The 21103-nt window shown below is 33.4% G+C and overlaps 1 protein-coding gene across 1 annotated transcript in view; it reads left to right on the plus strand.

Annotated features, from left to right (window-relative positions):
- The first annotated feature begins 252 nt into the window (after positions 1-252).
- Positions 253-21103, plus strand: part of LOC106878267 (integrin beta pat-3) — a 57022-nt gene continuing 36171 nt past the window's right edge. The window contains exon 1 of the mRNA XM_052968326.2: positions 253-388. The gene's annotated coding sequence lies outside the window, so the exon portion shown is untranslated. The remainder of the gene's footprint in view (positions 389-21103) is intronic.

Consider the following 21103-nt stretch of genomic DNA (forward strand, 5'->3'; position numbering starts at 1 on the left):
AAACCTAGGTAATTCAGTAAACATACCATGAGAGTAAACATTGAATTAGTGGAAATATATAGTGTATTATTCATAATCATAAGATGTAGGATTGAACAGAAGTGGGCAGATTTATTATTTTGCACTTACCTCTACTGCAGTAGATAAGTACAGCACACAAGCAATTTCTAGGAGTGTTTCCTCATAATCATTTCTTTGGGGCATTGCACTAAGACTACTTACTGATCACACAATTCCATACTAAGATCACCTAGATAGTAGGTGTGTTGAGAAATGTATTGTAATTATTAACACCTTCCTTTTAACTTGATACAAAGAAAAGTGTACATGGACAGTTAAATAAGCACCATTATAAAACCGGCATCCTTTTTATCCACTTTATAAGAAGGTAAGACATACTTATACATGTATTTAAACTTTGAAACAAATACAAACCAAATATTGAAGAGCATCTAATCCATTCTTCTGCTATTTCCACTCATTTATTGATTTGTTACAATGTCATAAGACTGCAAATTTATGACAGGGTGTAGAGTCAGTTGACTCACCCCACTCTATACATTATTGCTACTTATGTTATTGACCCTGAAGAGATGAAGGCTAAAGTAATTCTCAATAATATTTGAATTCAGTGTTTATAGTCTGATATCACGTTTCCATTTATTTATTAAGAACTTAAGTTAATAATTTTGGGGTTTGGAATTTTCAAATTATATTTCATAGCATCTGATCTTTGACAAAATTTGAAATTCCTGTATATTCTAGTAATTCTAAATCTCTCTCTCTCTCTCTCTCACACACACACACACTCACTCACTCAGAAAATAGAAGACAAAACTAGTTTGTTAGAATTGACTGACATTTGCCTAATTTTGAATAACACTAGTGAGTGGTTAATGTTATGTTTAATTTCTTTATTCTGATTAGCTAACTGTGATGTCTTTGGAATAAATATATCCTTTCAAACTTATGACATTTGCAACTTTTATGCAAGTGTGACAATATAATTTCAATAAATTACAAGCTCATGTTTTTATTCAGTGTTCTGTATAGTCTAAATTTTCCGTTGTGTATTATGAATAATTCATGCTCGCCCACAAGTGTTATCTGTGATTTATTTTAAAATATTTTGGAATTTAAAAAAAGTGAGGAGTTAAATTATGCTAATTTTAAAGTCTTCATAGAAAATAAATAACAATATATAAGTTCAGGGAATATTGATGCTTAAATTCATTGTAGAACTGTTTCTAACTTAGATGAATGTTAATTTCAGTTCTCGTTTATAGAAGTTTTGTATTAAATAATTTTTCATTAAGTGTTTTGTTACTAAATCCTAAAGAAAGCTGTTTTGTTAATAATGTCCAGAATATGAAGTGAATGGAAGAAAGTAAAGAATTTGTTGCCTTTTATTATGGTAAAGTAATTTTTTACCTCTGTTTGAAAGAATGACTGTAATGCAGTTGTTGAATATGTGTTGCTGTTTAGCAGCAAAACTTGAGCAATGGAAGTAGAGGTTACAAAACAAATGGAGTGGAAGGAGCTGAGTATTATCTAATGCAAGGGTTTTCAAACTGTGGTCCGCGGACCACAGGGGGTCCGCAAGGACAAGACAGGGGGGTCCGTGGACAGCAAATACTTTTTATAGACAATTTGATTTTATATATGTTTTTTAATCGAAATTTTTTAATTGACAGTAAACCTATTTTGTTAAATGCTGTTAAATAAATAAATATAAAAATATGTTATTTTAAGCAAATATTTATGTATAAATTTCATAAGCATTTATAAGGGAGTCCCTAAGGTAAAGCCTGAAATATAAAGGGGTCCGCAAGTCAAAAAGTTTGAAAACCCCTGATCTAATGGATATTCAATGTGAAAATGATATCCAGCTTGTTCCATTAGGGTGGGGGAGTACTGTAATATACAGAATGACAGGTCAGAGAATAATTGAATGGGATTAATTAGAGTGAACTTGGAAATTGATGCCATTATCGATGAGTTGATTTATAACAGAGCATCTTGGAATTGTGCATTTATATAGAACTGTCTAACTATGATGACAATATATGAAAACATAACAGAAATTATAGTTTCAGCCATGTCTGGTCATGAAGAAATATTACAATACTTGGAAACAGGTGAAAGTTGGCAGTAGGAAGGGCATCTCCCTGTAAAAAAAAAAGTCTGTCTCAAAAACGTTTCATCCAACTCATGCAAACATGATAAAGTGGACGTTAAAACAATGATGATGATAACTGACTTGTAAGTTGCATATTTGCTTAGTGTTCTACAATTAATCCTCTTAAAAATGATCAGACTATGGTATTGTTCTCTTTAAGTTTTTATGTCTCTATGTTAAACTACTGGTTGATAAAAGCATTCCATTAACTCTCTAATTTAAATGAAATTGTTGTAGCATAGAATCATACCTTTACAGGATATCTCTCAAATGTTACAACTTGTAGTAAATTGCCTTTTGAAAGAAATGGATATAACAATTGAAAATAGACAATTACATTTATTAGAATGATTTTAGTTATACAAGCCAAGTACTAAATTATTGCATTAGTGAACTGGTAAAATATGTCACAAGCTTTTTTGTTGGTATTTTTTTGTCTTTATGTGGCTACTTCATGGAAACAATAAATTCAACTGTTGTAATCCTGATAGAAATAAATTGAACATACCTTGAAACAAAATAGCCTTTTCACTTGGCTTAGGCACAGAAGTTTCAAAAATAAAATAGTGTTAATGGAGAGTTAACAAATTTGAACGCTACTGATTTTTCATCATCATCATCGTTTAACGTCTGCTTTCCATGCTAGCATGGGTTGGACGATTTCACTGAGGACTGGCAAGCCATAAGGCTGAACCAGGCTCCAATCTGATTTGGCAGAATTTCTACAGCTGGATGCCCTTCCTAACGCCAACCACTCTGAGAGTGTAGATGGCCAGTCAGGCGGTACTGGCAACAGCCACGCTCAAAAAGGTGTTTTTTACGTGCCACCTGCACAGGAGCCAGTCCAGCGGCACTGGCAACGACCTTGCTTGAATAATTTTCTAACATGCCACCAGCACAAGTGCGAGACGGCAACGCTGGTAACTTTAAAAAAGATATGCATAATTTCTAAAAAAAAGTTCCCCAAGCTTTGGCTCTTTTTTAATCCTTTTGGCACCAACACTTCTGAGACTACCTCTGGTTCTAAATATAATACAAAGCTCACATTAAAGTGTTCATGTCAACATCCTTCCATCATAAGTTATATAAAAAATTTTGTTAATTATATTTTATATTTAATAATGAAAAAGGTTATTTTATCAAATCTCTTCAAACTTTTAATTTCAAATTAATTGAAACGCACAAATAGTGTATTTTATTAGAAATTTGGTTACAGAAGAGTTAAATGAAACTAGCACATTAGGCAAGCTTTCTAACAAGTTTATGGACAATGGTTAAAGATATTTTTTTCAAAAATGTTTTCTCTGATTTAAGAGATTTTAAAATTAGTATAAATATTTCTCTCATGATCAAAATTCCTTTTGTTATAAAATTGACAAGAAATGCAAAGTTACGACATTAAAATCTTTTCTCGGGTTATTAATGTATGATTCAAAGCAGCACTAGGAATCCAGACCAAATTCTAGATTTAGAAGACCTTTCTGTTGCACAGCAGTACCACCCTCTAATTCAGGGGTTTTCAAACTTTTTGACCATAAAAAGTATTTGCTGTCTGCAGACCACAGTTTGAAAACCCCTGCTCTAATTCATGATTTATTCTGAACAATGTAAAACCCCACACTTTGAGGGGAAATTTGAAATTTACTTGTTCTTTTAGTAACAGTACATGTAAAAAAATTACAGTTTAACTCTAAAGAAAAGTAGTTGAATCATCATCATCATCGTTTAATGTCTAATATCTGCTTTTTGTGCTGGCATGGGTTGGACAGTTTGATAGGAACTGGCCAGTAGAAGATACTTGCCCAAAGTAGTAGAAGATACTTGCCCAATAGTAGAAGATACTTGCCCAAAGTGCCACACAGTACTGAACCATGTGGTTGGGAAGCAAGCTTCTTACCTCACAGTCACACCTGTACCTATAGAACTGGTATTTAAAAAAAAAGTAGAGAAATGCTTTTTGACATACTCTTTCCTTGCAAATCATTTTGTTTTTTACTTTTAGTGTTAATAATAATAATGATAATGATGATGGTTGCTCCCATCAGTTTTAACATATGAGTGTTTGAAGGAGTGGATTTAAAGAAACAAAACAAAAAAGCAAGGAAAAGAGAAAACAACTTTTGAAGCTGCATTTATTTGCAATAGATGTGTGAATGTAATTCGAGTCCAAGTATGGATTTTGCTATGAAGTCACAATGCTTTTGATTTTACTTGGGATTGGACAAGTGTGTCTGCTGATTGCAGGATAAAATTTTTTTATTGTTCTGTTTCTTCAACTCCTATTGTTTTGATGTATCATAACACACTTTATGCCATGCAGATTGATCTGGGCAATGACCTTCCTAAGATGTCAAGTTAAGCCATAGTGATTTTTGTGATTGCTTCACCTTATCCTTATACCTAAGGATAAGTCTTCCTTTACCGCAAGTATCCCTCCACTTCTTTTGAAACATGGTCATCTTTCATTCAAACAACATGTCCCACCCATCTGCACTCAGCAGCATGCTTTGAAAACTGGAGATATCACATTTTTCTAAGATTTTGACATTTGATATCTTATCTTGCCATTTTATGTTGCAGATATTGCACAGGTTTCAAGTTTCTTTATATGTCTATTGTAGGGAGTCCATGTTTCTGTTCCATACAAAAGTATGCTCAATGATAATAATAACAATCTTTTCTACTATTGGCACAAGGACTGAAATTTTGGGGGAAGGGGCTAGTTGAATACACCGACCCTAGTGCTTGACTGATACTTATTTTATCAAATAATAATGATGATATATATATCCTTTGTTTAAATGTACTTCAGTAAGTTTTCTTTTTTCTTTTCTTTTTTTTTTTTGTTGCATGAGTATTTCCAACCAAAATTTTTAACCTAGTTTTTATTTTTTTTCTTCAAATGAAGTTTGTTTATTTTTTAAAATATCCAAACATTTAAATTTCAAATACATCTCATTTTTATTTTAATTATTTTAATGATATTTAAGGTAGTGAATTGGTAGAACCATTAGTAAATTGGACAAAATGCTTAGCAGCTGTGTTTCTTCTAGTTCTTTACTTGCTGGGTTTAAATTCCACCAAAATTATCTTTACCTTTCATCCTTTCAGGGTTAATGAAATAAGTACCAGTTGAACACTGGGGTCAGTGTAATTGACTTATTTACCTCCTTTCTTAAAATTGCTGGCCATGTGCCAAAATTTGAAACAATTTTAATGATATTTAAGGGCAATGGTTTGGTAGACACATTTTGTGTCAGACAAATGCCTTGTTTTATTTGTTTAGGTACTTCATGTTTAAGTTGAAATCCTACCACAGTCAACTTTGCTTTTCATCTTTCTGGGATTGATGAAATAAAGTATCAGTTAAGTATGGGGTCAATATAATCAACTATTCCCTCATGCTCTCAAAACATTTCTAGTCTTGTGCTTGTGTAAGAAATTATTTTAACCCTTTTATTACCAAATTTCTACCTTGTTTCAATTTTCAAAATAATAAAAAAATTTATAAAATAACCATCACAGTCTTCTCTCTTGCACACATTTAATACCTCTTACACACAGTTTTTCTCTTACATCATTTACTCTCTGCCATGTATGCACACTGACATTACCCATCCAGTGGAGCATGCTAGCTTCATTTCTTTTAAGCCTTCACAAGTCCTCTGTAGACAAAGCCCATGTTTCACTGCTATATAACATAGCCGTACATACACAGACATTATACAATCTGCCTTTCACTCTGAGAGAGAGGCTCTTAGTTATCAAGGACCTGACTCATCCCTCAAATCTAGGGGTTGATTTCTCCTTCTGGACAAATATTTGGACCATTACTGCCAGTGACAAATGTGGCTAATAAGGACAATCCTCACATAGAATACAGAATTACATTGGCCACATGTGAATGTCAGAGTTGGTCATGGTTGCTGCTATTTGGCCTTCCATTGTCATTGTCTTTCCCTCTCTTTTTTCTTTCTTTTTCAAACGATATTACATTATTGTTTACGTTCTGTTGGTAGTCTGGACAGTTGGTTACAGTCATCTCAAAAGCCGGTGGGGTTGAAGCTGATCTGCTTCAGAGTTGACTTTAGCTTATCTTTGTGTTGTTGAAGTGGGGCTCTTCTATGTCTTTCCCCAGTTGCCAGTTGAAGAAGATTTGATGAGGAATCTGTTCATCATTCATCCTGATGACCTTGCCATTTCATATATATATATATATATATATATATATATATACACACACACACATACACACCTCACTTTATGAGGACCTGTTTTATGAGACCCTGAGTTTACAAGGTTTTACAAGTTCTATTTCCTGTTTACAAGTTTTTGCTTAACGAGCATTCTCTGGGAACAAATTAACTTGTATATCTAGGCATTACTGCATATATATATATATATATGCATATATACATACATGCATGTACATACATATATATGTATATATATATATGCATATATGGGTACAGGACGCCACAGAATGTAAACAACATGAAATACAAAGACAAACTTGGGTATGCAAACAACGAGAGAAACAAATGGAAAACAAGACAAGTAACATAAAGAACGACCCTTCATTAGTATAAATGCTCGAAATGAGGAATAGATGGACAGCCGACAGTTGATGAAGAGTCGTTCTTTATGTTGCTTGTCTTGTTTTCCATTTGTTTCTCTTGTTGTTTGTCTTTGTATTTCATGTTGTTTTCATATTATATGTTGTTTACGTTCTGTGACATACTGTACCCATATATTCATATATATATATATATATATATATATATATATATATATATATATTTTAAACAATTATAAATAAGGGCAAAAGAAAAAAATTCTATGCCAATATGCTGAGAAATAGACTTTAAAGCATCAATCACCACATACAATATACATCACTATAAATACATGCCTTGTTGAAAACAAGGAAAGCAAGCTAACAGAATTTTTTTAAAAATTCATTATCTCTGAGTCAAGCGATTTCGGGATTAATCCAACCGATTTTTCCACTCATCAGCAGAGAATATGATAAAAAAATAAATGAAATACTTACAAGCACCCATGGAAAAAAGCAGAAGCAAAAGTCATGAGTACACATAAGTACCCCAAATATATCTAAATATAAATTCCATAGCAAGCCTTCAACACACATGTAATCGGTCAGGAACCACAATATTATTATTATATGATTGAACGCCATTTCCAAGTAAGTTTATATATATATATATATATATATCAATAACAGCCATACCAGTAATCCAACATGACTCCATGATCAGCTGCCCCACGGATATCACTATGGTTTCGACACTTGGGCAATATCATTCAATCCAGTGGTGTCAACAGCACTAAAATAAGTGTTGTTTGGGAACAAACATACCTTAGATATCACCACATTCATTCAATCTTAATTCTAGGAAGGATTACACACTAACATTAATAATTTAACTACAACAAAGAAACCACATTTACCCTATGTACAAAAACAGCCTCAGTAAATTAATAATTCTATAAGTAAACCTATAACCAACTCCTAAAATTATCTAACTAAATAGCAAGCTAGCCCTTTAAGTCCATACAGATAATATTCCCACCAGTCTTCCATAGTTATTTATATAAAAGTGAAAGCTTTTATATTCTATTCCATCCAAAACAAAACAAACTCAATTGAACTTTAGTAATATAATTCTAAATGAATTACACTATTTCATATCCCAAAAGTTAATAATTAAAATACTCCATACGTATTGAATATTCATTATTCTTACATGCTTTAATGTTATATATACATACACACACACTATACATGTGTGTATCTTAATGGACTTTAGTTTTTCATGGTACCTGATATTTGCAGTGCTTAAAATCAAAATTTGATTTTCACTTTTTTAAAAACATTTTGTATGCATTTCATGTCATTTGAACTATAATAAAGGAGCAAAAATATGCTATACAAATACTCTTGTACATTAGTGATATATTTGCACTAGAAATGTAAATGTAGAAAGTCAGTGATAAGATAAATATTCTTGGTGACATTTAAACATCTGGTACTGCAAGATAAATTTGGATGGTACAAAGTAAGACTATCTAAAGTAACACTGCAAAAGATCATTTTCATGCCCTGGTTATAAGAAATGAAGATATCGTAATCTTAAAAGTATTTTATTCATTTGCTTTTCTAAATTAATATATCCTATTCAAATTTTGCCTGATATATCATAACATTTGTTTCCTGGAAGATTATGAATGTAAAAAAAAATGTATATACAGTAAATAAAACTAAGTCAATAAGAAATTGTAGCTATGAGTTGTAACTTTCTAACTTTCAATAGATTTAATATAAGTGATGAAGTTGTATTATTAGGATCTTTTAAGTTTATGGATTTTTAAGGATTTTTTAAGTTATGGATACCAAATGTTATTTCATCATCATTTTGCATCCACTGTTCATTTTAATATGGGTTGGACTGGCCATCACAACCCAAGTCAGTTCCAATTTAAAGTTTCTGCCCTTCTAGAAAGGTTAGAGGACCACATTTCACTCATTCATTTCCTTTTTTTACTTGGATTCTGCAACTGAACACCTTCATTTTATCAAAGCACCAGCACTAGAAATGTTCATGTCCTTGACAAGAATAACGAGTCCTCTTGAACCTATATCATCTCCACTCAATTGCTAACCACTTTACAAAGTGTACTTGATGTATTTTATTGTGACACTAACACGAAATTGTTTGCTTTGTGCCTTGTAAGACTAAAGGTTCCTCACTACTTTACAGTGTGTCTATTTGCCCAATTCTACATGACCCAAAGAATAAATAGTAGATAATTATGTCAAGGGGTTGGGCAGAGAAAGATGAGAGGCTATCAAGAGGCTGGGCAGGTAGCAGATATAGATTCAATAGAAACATATTAGGTAAGATACCCAAATATAGATACATTATACCTCCCAGCCTCCATCACTACTACCATTTCAATGTTCATTATGCCATTTTTGCACAGTTGGGCTAGTCCTCTCCAGTACTAATCATTGTAGTCCTTTGTCATTGTCATGAGGCTCAAATATTCTGAGATCAGTTTTCACCAATTCCTCCCATGTTGCCTTAGGTCTCCCTCTTCCACAGGTTCCATCTACTTATATAGCTGTCATCATACATCACATCCCAAAGCAGAACAGTCTTCTCTCTTGCTTACTTCATCCAATTTTTTTTTACACACAAGTTTTGCTTTGAGTTCATTTGTACTTCATGATTCATGCATACTAACATTAACACCCAACAAAATATGTTTACTTTATTTCTTTCTATCCGTTTCAGATCCTCTGCATTCACTACCCATATCTCACGTCCACAAATTATCACACTTTGTAGAGAGGCTTCATAGTTTCTCATTCATTCTGAGAAAGAACCCGTTGTTACCAGTAGAAGTTATTGTTCTTTCAGTCTGTTCTTATTCTGGCTATTATGCTTTCAGAGTACCGACCTCTACTCTTAATTTAGCCATTTAGGTAGTAGAAGTAATTAACAAGTGAACTGTCAAAGCATTTCAGAGAATCTTTTTCAGGTGTGCTCTTAGTTCTTACCTCTCCTGATTATCTGCTGCATATCTTCCTTCCTTGTTAACCTGCCTCAGATTCTACAGCAGTTCTTGTATATCCATAGTTTACACTGGATGTACTGAATGGAGTTTCCATCTACTCCTGTAGACTAATTTATATTTGTGCATTGCATTATGTTGTTTCTCACTATTGTTGTGTTATTTAAAACAGAAATATTAGAATGCTTATTTACTTTTAATTAAACTCCCTCTATCCTAATCTCCTTAAACTGTTTTTCATCACAATGTACTTATCAAATAGTTATTTAATAGTGGAATTCAAATGATGCACTCCCCACTTCATTTCATCAAATTAATTATATTTATCATTTGGTATTTCTTATTGTTCTAATTTGTTTTGCTTTTGTTTCTTTTCTATGAAACATATATGTATATGTGTGTGTATACATATATATATATATAAATGTTCTATATTTATCATTTATCTTTCCATGTTAGCATAGACTGAAACTGACTTACATAATAGCATATTTCAATGCATTATCTCATCTATGAAACCTCATTTTGTAATGTCAAGTTTCACTCCATTCCTTTATATCATTTGTTATCCTCGATAACTAATATACATTTTAGCTTGTCTCTTAAATTTATCTGTTGCATTTCCAGCAAATGATATTTGACTTGTCCATCTCCAGTCACTGTAGCTCTTCTGCTTTCATTAACCATGTCTTGATGTAAAACAATATCATGTTTCCCATATAATATATATTCTCCTTTCATATGAAAAGAGAATCTCTTCATTGCAAACATAAACAATAATTCCAGTCATACTATGATATTGCTGTCTTCTGCATTTAGGTCACATAGAAATTCAACTAATCTACTACTTTCTGCAATCTTTCAAAGTATTCCGTATTTTGTAATCTTTAATTGTCAGAACTAGTGGTAGCACTAGTAAAATGGGTGTATTTTGAGTGTTAATTTCCTGAAATTATGCTTTGTACCTCTTTCCTTTAATTATAAAACAATAAAGTATGTTGTCTTTGTGGAATTGGGAAACTTCACTATTGTTGAAAGTCCTTAATGACACTAATGCATAGCTAAATTCTTCAGCTCATCTTGGCTCAAGTATTGTTTCATTCATATAACCTGCTAAGCAATATCACAATACTCTTGTGCCTCATTCTTCTCATTGTCTAAGGTGGCGAGCTGGCAGAAACATTAGCACGCCAGGTGAAATGCTTAGAGTAGAAAATATTCTTCTCATTGTCTCTATGTACAGGAGCACACGCATCATGTTAGGCACATTATTCCTCCAGGTGCTACTGATCTGTTTTGTCAGTGTGCTTCTTTTTATTCTTCTTAGTATGTTCATAGTAATAGTGTAAGTAATAGAGTACCATTAAATAATTTTAAATAGATTCAAACCTAGCTATTTCCAAAGAGATATCTTCCACAAAGAGCCACGTAGACAGGGCTGTTTTCATGAAGACAAATGTTGTAAATAAGTTTATGAAATTAAGAATAAAATAACAAAAACAATAAAAGAGTTCATATTCAAATGTTCAGCAAAAAATGATATGCCACATATTAATAAAGATGTCTATATTGATATATCTAGTTAATTAGCTTGAAGGCTTAGATACTTTCTTTTAGCATAGATTTTAGTTATTTGAAATGTGATATGTGCTATATATGTGAGATATATCTTTTGCCTGCCATCATCCATCATATCACCTGCTGAAGATACATTTACAATCAAAATTAGTTTCATGTTCTTTTCCATCTCTCTCTCTCTCTCTCTCTCTCTCTCTCTTTCTCTCTCTCTCTCTCTCTCTCTCTCTCTCTCTCTCTCTCTCTCACACACACACACACAAAACAGTTAATTTGACTTGCAATTACAACCGAGGTTTTTGTAAAGATAATAAAGTTGGTTTGTATGACAATACAATTTACATTCTTTATATTATAAACGTAATGCCATGCACACCAAAGAAATCATCTTTATTTTCATTGACATAATCAATAAATAATTTTTCAATTAATTATTTTCTTGGAAGTTATCTATCTGCTAAGCAGGCTTGCAGACAAAAAATATAATCCCTGTTATCTGATTGTCTATCAATAATCCCAATATTATCATTTTATTACCCCCATTTTTGACGAAGATTAGACTCTCTATCCCACTTGTGCTATCAGTTTACATACATCTTAGTTCAATGTTATTTATTTCAAGCTTGTATCTATACTTTCTTTTAACAACTAATTTCATCATTGCACATTTTGCACTAATTTCTCACACTCTAAACACATCAATTTGCTCAGAAGGGTTTTGCCTTATGTTTTTAGGTGGCAGCAGATTCAATTTGCTACCAAGAAAATATTAGCTTATCTATAAACTATCTGTGTTTTAACAACTGAAAAATATTGATTAGGATTTTTTTTTAAATGTTTATTAGTATGCAACATAACTACAAACAGATATTTGGTAAAACAGCCTTTTGTAGAACTGTTTTGTAGCTAGTAAATGGTAATCTGTGAATCATGCAATGAATAAATGGTGTTGATGGTGAATTGTACACATTGAACTTCCTGAAACTTATTTTTCAAAAAAAAAAAAAAAAAAAAAAAAAAAAGAAACATTTCAACATGTAATTTCAACACAAATCAAATTGCAATACATTACTATTTCTGATAGTCATGATGTCATAGCTTTCTGAAATTACAAGTGGCCAAAGATGGCATTTCATATCATATCACAACCATGGTACTTGTATGTGGTCAAAACACTTGATTTTGGAAATCCAGATCCACTGATCTATAAATACCTACCACAGAAAAATAGACAACTACTTTGTTAGCTTGCAGTGCTATGTTCAACTCTTTGTGTGGATATTGCTTGGGAAGAAACAGGTTCAGCTTGGCTGTCTTACCCAAATACAGTCCATGAATGAAATGAGTCTCCACTTCAAAACTCAGTTATACAACACATGCACCATATAAAATTTCATATTCAATTACCACCTCCCATTAATACTAGCATGTTATTAGTAAATATTTCAGTATTGATACTGTCTACAAATACTTAGCTAGGAAAACCAGTTCCTTTCTTTTATGCTAGATGTCCTATATATTTCAAAAATGATACATTTATGTTACATGAACTAAAGCATAAAAAGAGCACTCAGAAAGCACAAACCTCTGCCAAGGCAACACCAACATCCTCTCAATGATTAGCAAGAGATGATTTTTAAAATGAGAATATCTGAAACTGGACTGCTCTCACAAATGAGAATACTAAAAATGAATTTGACCGGTCTCAAAAATTAAGTAAAAAAACAGTAAAAATAATCCAGAATCTTTGTCTGGTAGCAAGTTGATCTCAAAATCTAATCAGTTCGTGCCAGTCACTAGGCCAAAGATCCCTGAAAGTTTCATCCGAATCCATCCAGTGGTCCTTGAGATATCTTGTCCACAGACAAACACAACTGAAAACAATACCTCCACCTATGCTAAGGTGGAGATAATAATAAAAACATACTTTAGAACTTTTTAACATATATAAAGAATATATTATTCAATATTGCATTTAATGAATGAGGTGGTGGATAATGTAAAAAGTCTATTTTAAATGAAATTAAGATTATTTGGATGGTAGAATATTAGAATTCAGAATAGTTTTGTCATAAATCAAATTTATTACTTGTTACTTATTACAAGAGCTCTAAGATTACATCATTACAAGGCACATTCCAAAAGTTTTCAGACTTTTTCAAGATAGGCATTTATTAATTTTGAAGAAGTACAAAACTAATCTCCTTTAAAGTAGGATCCTCCAACTTCGATGCGCTTATTGCAGCACTCCAGCTACTTCTTGAAGGCCCCATGAAAGTCCTTCAAAGTGAAAGTGTCCAGGACACGTGTCATAGCCTTCTTTGCCTTTAAAATGACTACTCCTGAGGTTCTCTTTTAGGTAGGGTAACAACCAAAAGTCACAGGGAGTAAGATCTTCACTGCAGGGAGGGTGAGGAACAGCTTTGATGCCCATCTCTGTCAAGTTTTTGGTTAGAAGGATGCTCATCACCGAGCACCCTTGGAATAAATTTTGCACATGTTCAGATTTTCATGAATAATTCTGTGTACAGGTGCCATCCCAACTCCAAACTTATTGTCTTTATAGACACATGAGAGCCTTCATCCACAATTTGTGAATTTTCTCAACCAGCTCTGGTTTTCTGATGTCCATCTCCCTCCCACACTTCTCATCGTCTCTCACCTTCTCTCTGCCATCCTTGTTCCTCTTGTGCCAGTGAAAAGGTTAATCTGTAAGCAGTCTGGAGTATTTCAGAAGTTTCTGTAGCATTTTTGCCCAGTTTAACACATAATTTTATTATTGCATGGTGAGCTTCCAATCATCCCAAACACATTCTGCAAACTAATCAACTGTGACAAGTAGTGTTTCATAAGAGGTGTTCAAAGTGCAGTTACAGCCATCTCCTTCAATCTGGAATAACAAAAGTTGGCAGGTCAGCTTATTAGATGTATAATAACAGTATACTAAAATTACAATAACCTAGTGCAGTTATGACTGCCTTTCCTTAAAAAAAGTCAATACTTCTGGAGTGCACCTCATATTCTTTTATTCTTTTACTTGTTTCAGTCATTTGATTGCGACCCTACTGGAGCACCACCTTGAAGGGTTTTAGTTGAACAAATCGACCCCAGGACTTATTTTTTAAGCTTAGTACTTATCCTATCAGTCTCTTTTGCCAAACTGCTAAGTTACAGGGATATAAACACATCAACACCTGTTGTCAATCAGTAGTGGGGAACAGACACACACACACACACACACACACACACACACACACACACACACATATACACACACACACACGATGAGCTTCTTTCAGTTTGCATCTACCAAGTCCACTTGCAAGGCTTTGGTCAGCCCAAGGCTATAGTAGAAAACATTTGCCCAAGATGCCACACAGTGGAAATGAACACAGAACTATGTAGTTGAGAAGTAAGTTTCTTACCACACAGCTACACCTGCACCTATAATATAATTTTTTCAAAAAGTTCATTTATATCAAATCATCATTTAAAGAAATGATCAATGTGTGTGTACCTCCTAATTTTTTTTTATTACAGTCCATCTGATATCATAATTTATTTAACTTATCTGTTTCTTTCCCTTAAAGGCAACACCCTTTTAGTTTCTTTTTAAATGTTATGTTGAATTTTTTTTTTTTTTTTTACCACTGCTAACCTTATCTTCAGTTTGCACTCCTTTTACTGTCTGTTTCTTTGAAATAAAGTTATATTTATATCATCTATAATCGTGCACATATCTCTCTTCCCTGGCTATTTTTGTGTTTTAGCCCTTATTGCTTGAAATAACTTTTTTGAACCTAAATAACCAAAATCTCTTCTATTGCATTTTTTTAATTCTCTAAAACTCCTTGAATGAAAAATATTCTTTAAGAGATACTTAAAATATAATTATTAACTAGTTACAAAAACAATTATCTATTATCTAATGTGTAGGTGATAGCTGTTGGAAGTTTGCTTCCTAACCATATAGTTTCTGGTTCAGCCTCAATGTGTAGCATCTTGGGCAAGTGTCTTCTACTATAGCCGCAGGCTAACCAAAGTATTGTGAGTGGATTTGATAAGCCCATCATGTGTGTGTTTATGCGTGCATGTATATATATATGTGTGTGTGTTAGTGTCCCCTTGCCTTCACATTATGTCGCCTGATAATTGTGAACATGTGTCACCATCATGAAAGTGAGGTCTTTCATTTCCAATCTTCCTTGTAAATGTGTGTGGTCATGGGAAAATATTACCTTGCTTGGAAACAAGTGAGGATTGGCAACGAGAAGAGCATCGAGCTATAAAAAATCTGCTGCAGAAAATTCCATTTGATCCATGCTTGCATAGAAAGGTGGGCATTAAAATGATATTCATGATGATTGTGTGAATAATTCACATACAAATGCAATTTGTTAACTGATACAAAAATTAAAATTTACTTTTAATTAGAAATTTAATATATGCTTAATGAAGCACTTTGCTGTAGGATTTCTGACAGACTGACTGAGAACCAAGACTTTAAAAGTGTAAGATGTACAAAATTAGTAGTAAGAGGAACACTTATGAAATGAAGACCATGAGCTGTTCTCGTGGCTCAGTAGACATAGTTGATAGCTTCTATTACTTATGAAATCTAATTAATGCTGGAAATTGTTGGAGTAAGAGCATATTAGCTAGAAAAATTTTTTAAATCACGTTTCTGAAGAATTTCTATCTTTCTCTGTGTCCATGCTAAAGGTAAAACATTATGTTGTTTGTTTTTGAAGTGTGACACTGCATGATAGTGAGAGGTGACCTGAAATGGAAGATCAGTGAACAATGGGAAAAATTGAGATGACAATGATCCATTAGATGTATAGTGAAATACCAAGCATAAGAAAGCTGAGAATGTGGCTGAAGGCACCTTTTAGTGCGTGAAGTACAATCGTGTACATATCTTGAGACCAGAATAGTCAATTAGTGCTGAATGGAAAAAAAGCTGTTACCAGTGGAATGGATTCATGTTAGGTCTGATGTAATTTTAGTGTATACTGACCTAGGCTCAAGTAAATTTTATTTTCTATCACTTTAATTCTGACTGAAAAACAGCATAGTTGACGAATAACAAAATTTATAAAAGCTGGTCAAGTTTTCACTGCTCCAACAACTATTTGCTTGCTAAACATGTGCATATTCAAATATATTACATTTGTTATACTTCAACCAGACAAGTTTTACTAACATAAATTATAGCACCACACTCATGCTCACACAGTTTTAGTCTTTTTTAATACTGAAAGTATTTGCTCTTTGATGGGGCTCAATGTAAATATTATACTATTTCTAGAAAATTCACTGGCATTGAAGCACGTAATTGTGTGTTGCCTACAAGAACAGTTAACATTTTTTTAAAAAACAATTGAAATTCTCTTTTATCTTACACCACAAAGGAATGTACAAATCTACAAAACTATATTCTAGAAATTAAAATATGTGGAAAATGAGTATAGTCTACTCTTAATTCCTAAATAGAATGAAATGGAAAAGAACTTTCAAACAATATAATAGGCCTAGACCAGTAGATTCATATTTCACTCCACTTTAGTGTTAGGTACTCAAACCAGAAATGACAAATTAATTGGACAAGGTTACTGACTCAGTATTACTGTTCTATTATTTATTATTAAACTATTGGGTCGAGTCATTTGTGTGTAGATAACAAGTTTATTTTGCAACCAAATAGTTTGAGGTTTGGTCATTACTGTATGACATTTTGAGCAAGTGTTGTCAACTGACCAATGCCTTGTGAGTAAAACTCAGTTGACAGAAATGGTGCAGAAGCTTACTGTGTGTGAATCTGTATATGACATAGTTGTCTTTCAGTTTACACTGTCAGTTGGTTCCTTGAGTCACTGAGCAAACTGAGAGAGATAATATTGATATTATCCACAGAAAGCACACGAACAAAATTTAAACAACTATTTATTGAAATACAGGTGTGGTGGGGTGTATCGATGTTTATGTTTACACTAATATGAAAACCATTGCCCTTTACATTGTATTACTGTATCCCATGACTTGATGCTTCAACAAATGAAATAAGTACCAAGATGAATATCGACTAAAACCTTTGAAGGCTTAACTGCAGTTCAGTTAATCATCATTATTATTATCATCATCGTTTTAACATCCACCTTCCATGCAGGCATAGGTTGGACAGTTTGACAGGAGCCAGCCAGGTAGAAAACTACCCCAGGCTACTTTATCTATTTTGTCAGGGTTTTTACAGCTCAATACTCTTCCTAATACCAACCACTCCACAGAGTGGACTGAGTGCCTTTTATGTGACATCAGTGCTGGCAGAGTCACCAAGTAACTTGCAAAACAAGGAATTTTGAGAGGGGAGGGACATTGGAGGAGAGTATCTTGTGTCCGATGATGAAAGGCTAGAGTGTGACAGAAAGTGAGAGGCAGAAACAGGTGTTTTGCTATAGTGGAGGTACATGGTTACCTGGCCATATTAAAATAATTTTCTTTTTTATTTGTTGAAAATCCATCAGTAGACACTAGTATCTCTTGCTCCTTCTGTATTAGGTATCACCAGCTGTTGCATGAAATCTATAATTTTGGGTTCCATAACTTTCAGATCAAAATTTTCATGTCATTATTTCTCTTTGAAATTTCAAACTGTTCCAGTTAGGATCATTTTTTTATAAAATAAGGTTCTAGATTTTTTACCATTTATAATCCATCTTTCAGAGTTTTTGCATTCCTATTGAATGGGCAATATTAATTTTGTCTTTGATCAAATGCTTATGTTTCACCATCACTTCTGTTTAGTACTAATCCAGTTAAAGTGGCATTTCAGCATGCATTTAAGAAATATGTTTGTAAAATTTCATGTATTTCTATTGCAATTATCTTCACACAATGAAGAATATAAAATTTTTTCCATACCACCATATCATCCAGTGTTTTTTATAAGTATGTTTAATATAATTACCTTTAAATTACAAATTATACTTTGATCTATGGTGTAATATTATTTAGGTGATAAAAATAGAACTTAACATTTGTGTTCTAAATCACAATGATGTGATGGAGTATTATCAATTAGCAATAAAATTTTGTTATATGTTTTTTATAAATTTCAGCTTCAGGAACAAAATATTGATAAAAGCTGACTTTCAAATATTGCAACAGGCATCCATGATTTTGTATTCACATGCTAATAAACTAGGAGGCTATTTTAATTCAGTTGTCTCATTGCTGGTGGATTAAGAGGCCCATTAATTAATAATGGTTTCATAAAACAGTCACCTAATACATTACAGCATAATAATACAATTCGATTTTTGGATGCTTTGAATCTGCTAACTGTTTTTCCTATACTTGATATGAAAGTTCTCTTTGACATTTTCTTCCAGAATAAATTGGTTTCATTAGCATTAAATATTTGTTTTAAAGAGTAGAACTCTTCAGTTATTTCAGTTAATTCATCCGCAGTTTTCTTATCATTGATCCACTTTCGCTGCACAATCTGATGTATAGAAAGTTTGATTGAAAATTCTTCAAACCAACCTTTACTTTCCCAGAATCAAGATTATTAGAGATTAGATATTTGATTTCAGTTTCCATCTATCAGATCCACTCAAGGCTTTGGTCATCCTAAGGTTATAGTAGACAACACTTGCTCAAGGTGCCATGCAATGGGACTGGACCAAGAGCCATGTTGTTGAGAAGCAAACTTTTTACCACACACCCATGCCTGTTGATTTGATTAAAAATCCTAACTACTTTTTGACATATAACAAAGTTGTATTTGAGCAATCATATGTGTTTTATCTTCTATCCAAATGATAGAGCTTTTTCCAGTGTTTCCATAATGTTACTGCGTAAATATTCTTTTATTTTTTTACTTGTCATTTGACTGCACCCATGCTGGAGCAACACCTTAAAGGGTGTTGAAGAAATCGACCCCAGGACTTACTTTTTGTAAGCCTGGTACTTATTCTATCAGTCTCTTCTGCTGAACTGCTAAGTTACAGGGACGCAAACTCACCAACATCGCTTGTCAAGTGATGGTGGGAGCACAGACACAAAGACACACAAACATATATACACACACACATATATATTTATATATATATATATATATATATATATATATATATATATATACACACGACAGTCTTCTTTCAGTTTCAAATCCACTCACAAGGTTCTGGTTAGCCTGAGGCTATAGAAGACACTTGCTCCAAGTGCCATGCTGCCTATATGATTTGTGTTTTGAGCTTACATCATATAGTTATAATGGCTTTGAATTTTTTTCATTTCTTTTCATTTTTCTAGCAGTATCTTTTATAATAAGCTGTTTCACCGATTCTGTTAAATACTCTCCATTTTGAAATTGATTTAATCTATTAAATTTAGATTTGATATTTGAAATTTTATTACTGAATCACGATATATTCAACAAAATCTAAAAGATAAAGCCAATGTAATGTTACTTTAACATGTGGTCTACCTTACTATTAAAGAAGTGAATTAAAATTAAGAGAAAAGGAAATTAAAAAACTCAAATGGAAATAATAAGACTGACGTACGAACAACCATGCTACATGGCAGTGAAACATGGGCTGTAACTGCTGAGGACATACGTAAGCTCGCAAGGAATGAAGCCAGTATGCTCCGTTGGATGTGTAATGTCAATGTGAATACCCGTCAGAGTGTAAGTATCTTGAGAGAAAAGCTGAACATTAGAAGCATCAGTTGTGGCGTGCAAGAGAGACGATTGCGCTGGTATGGACATGTGGTGAGAATGGAGGAGGATAGCTGCGTGAAAAAGTGCCACACCCTAACAGTTGAGGGAACCCGTGGAAGAGGTAGGCCCAGGAAGACCTGGGCTGAGGTGGTGAGGCAAGACCTTCGTACATTGGGCCTCACCGAGGCGATGACTACGGACCGAGACCTTTGGAAATGGGCTGTGCGTGAGAAGACCCGGCAAGCCAAGTAAGATCGTTGCCAGTGCCCCTGGACTGGTTCTTGTGCTGGTGGCACATGAGATGCACCATTTTGAGCGTGGCCGTTGCCAGTACCGCCTGACTGGCTCCTGTAGGATTTTCGAGCGAGATCGTTGCCAGTGCCCCTGGACTGGCTTGTGCGGGTGGCACATAAAAGACACCATTTCGAGCGTGGCCGTTTTCGTGCGGGTGACACGTAAAAGCACCCACTACACTCTCTGAGTGGTTGGCGTTAGGAAGGGCATCCAGCTGTAGAAACTCTGCCAAATCAGACTGGAGCCTGGTGTTGCCATCCGGTTTCACCAGTCCTCAGTCAAATCGTCCAACCCATGCTAGCATGGAAAGCGGACGTTAAACGATGATGATGATGATGATGATGATGTACTGTCTCAAAACAATATTTGTAAATAGTCATCATCATCATCATTTAACATCCACTGTCCATGCTGGTATGAGTTGTGCAGTTTCACAATATCTGATGAATTGTGGATTGCATTATGGTCCAATGTCTGTTTTGGCATGATTTCTACAGTTCTGCAGCTGGATGGTAAACCTTGCTAAAATAAAACTACCACATAAACCAATGAAGAACTCTGTGTGTGTGTGTGTGTGTGTTTATATATGTATCTTGTCTTTGTTCAGTTTTTTTTTTTCACTAAGAATTGGTGCCCATAATTTTGCAGTTCTAGAAAGTGATTGACAAGTACCAATCTTATAAATAAGTACTAGGTTCAGTATGATTGATTAAAATTATAATAATAGA

The sequence above is a fragment of the Octopus bimaculoides genome, chromosome 1 (genome assembly GCF_046866305.1).
Source record: "Octopus bimaculoides isolate indiv1 chromosome 1, ASM4686630v1, whole genome shotgun sequence".
In the NCBI taxonomy this organism is placed as follows: domain Eukaryota; kingdom Metazoa; phylum Mollusca; class Cephalopoda; order Octopoda; family Octopodidae; genus Octopus; species Octopus bimaculoides.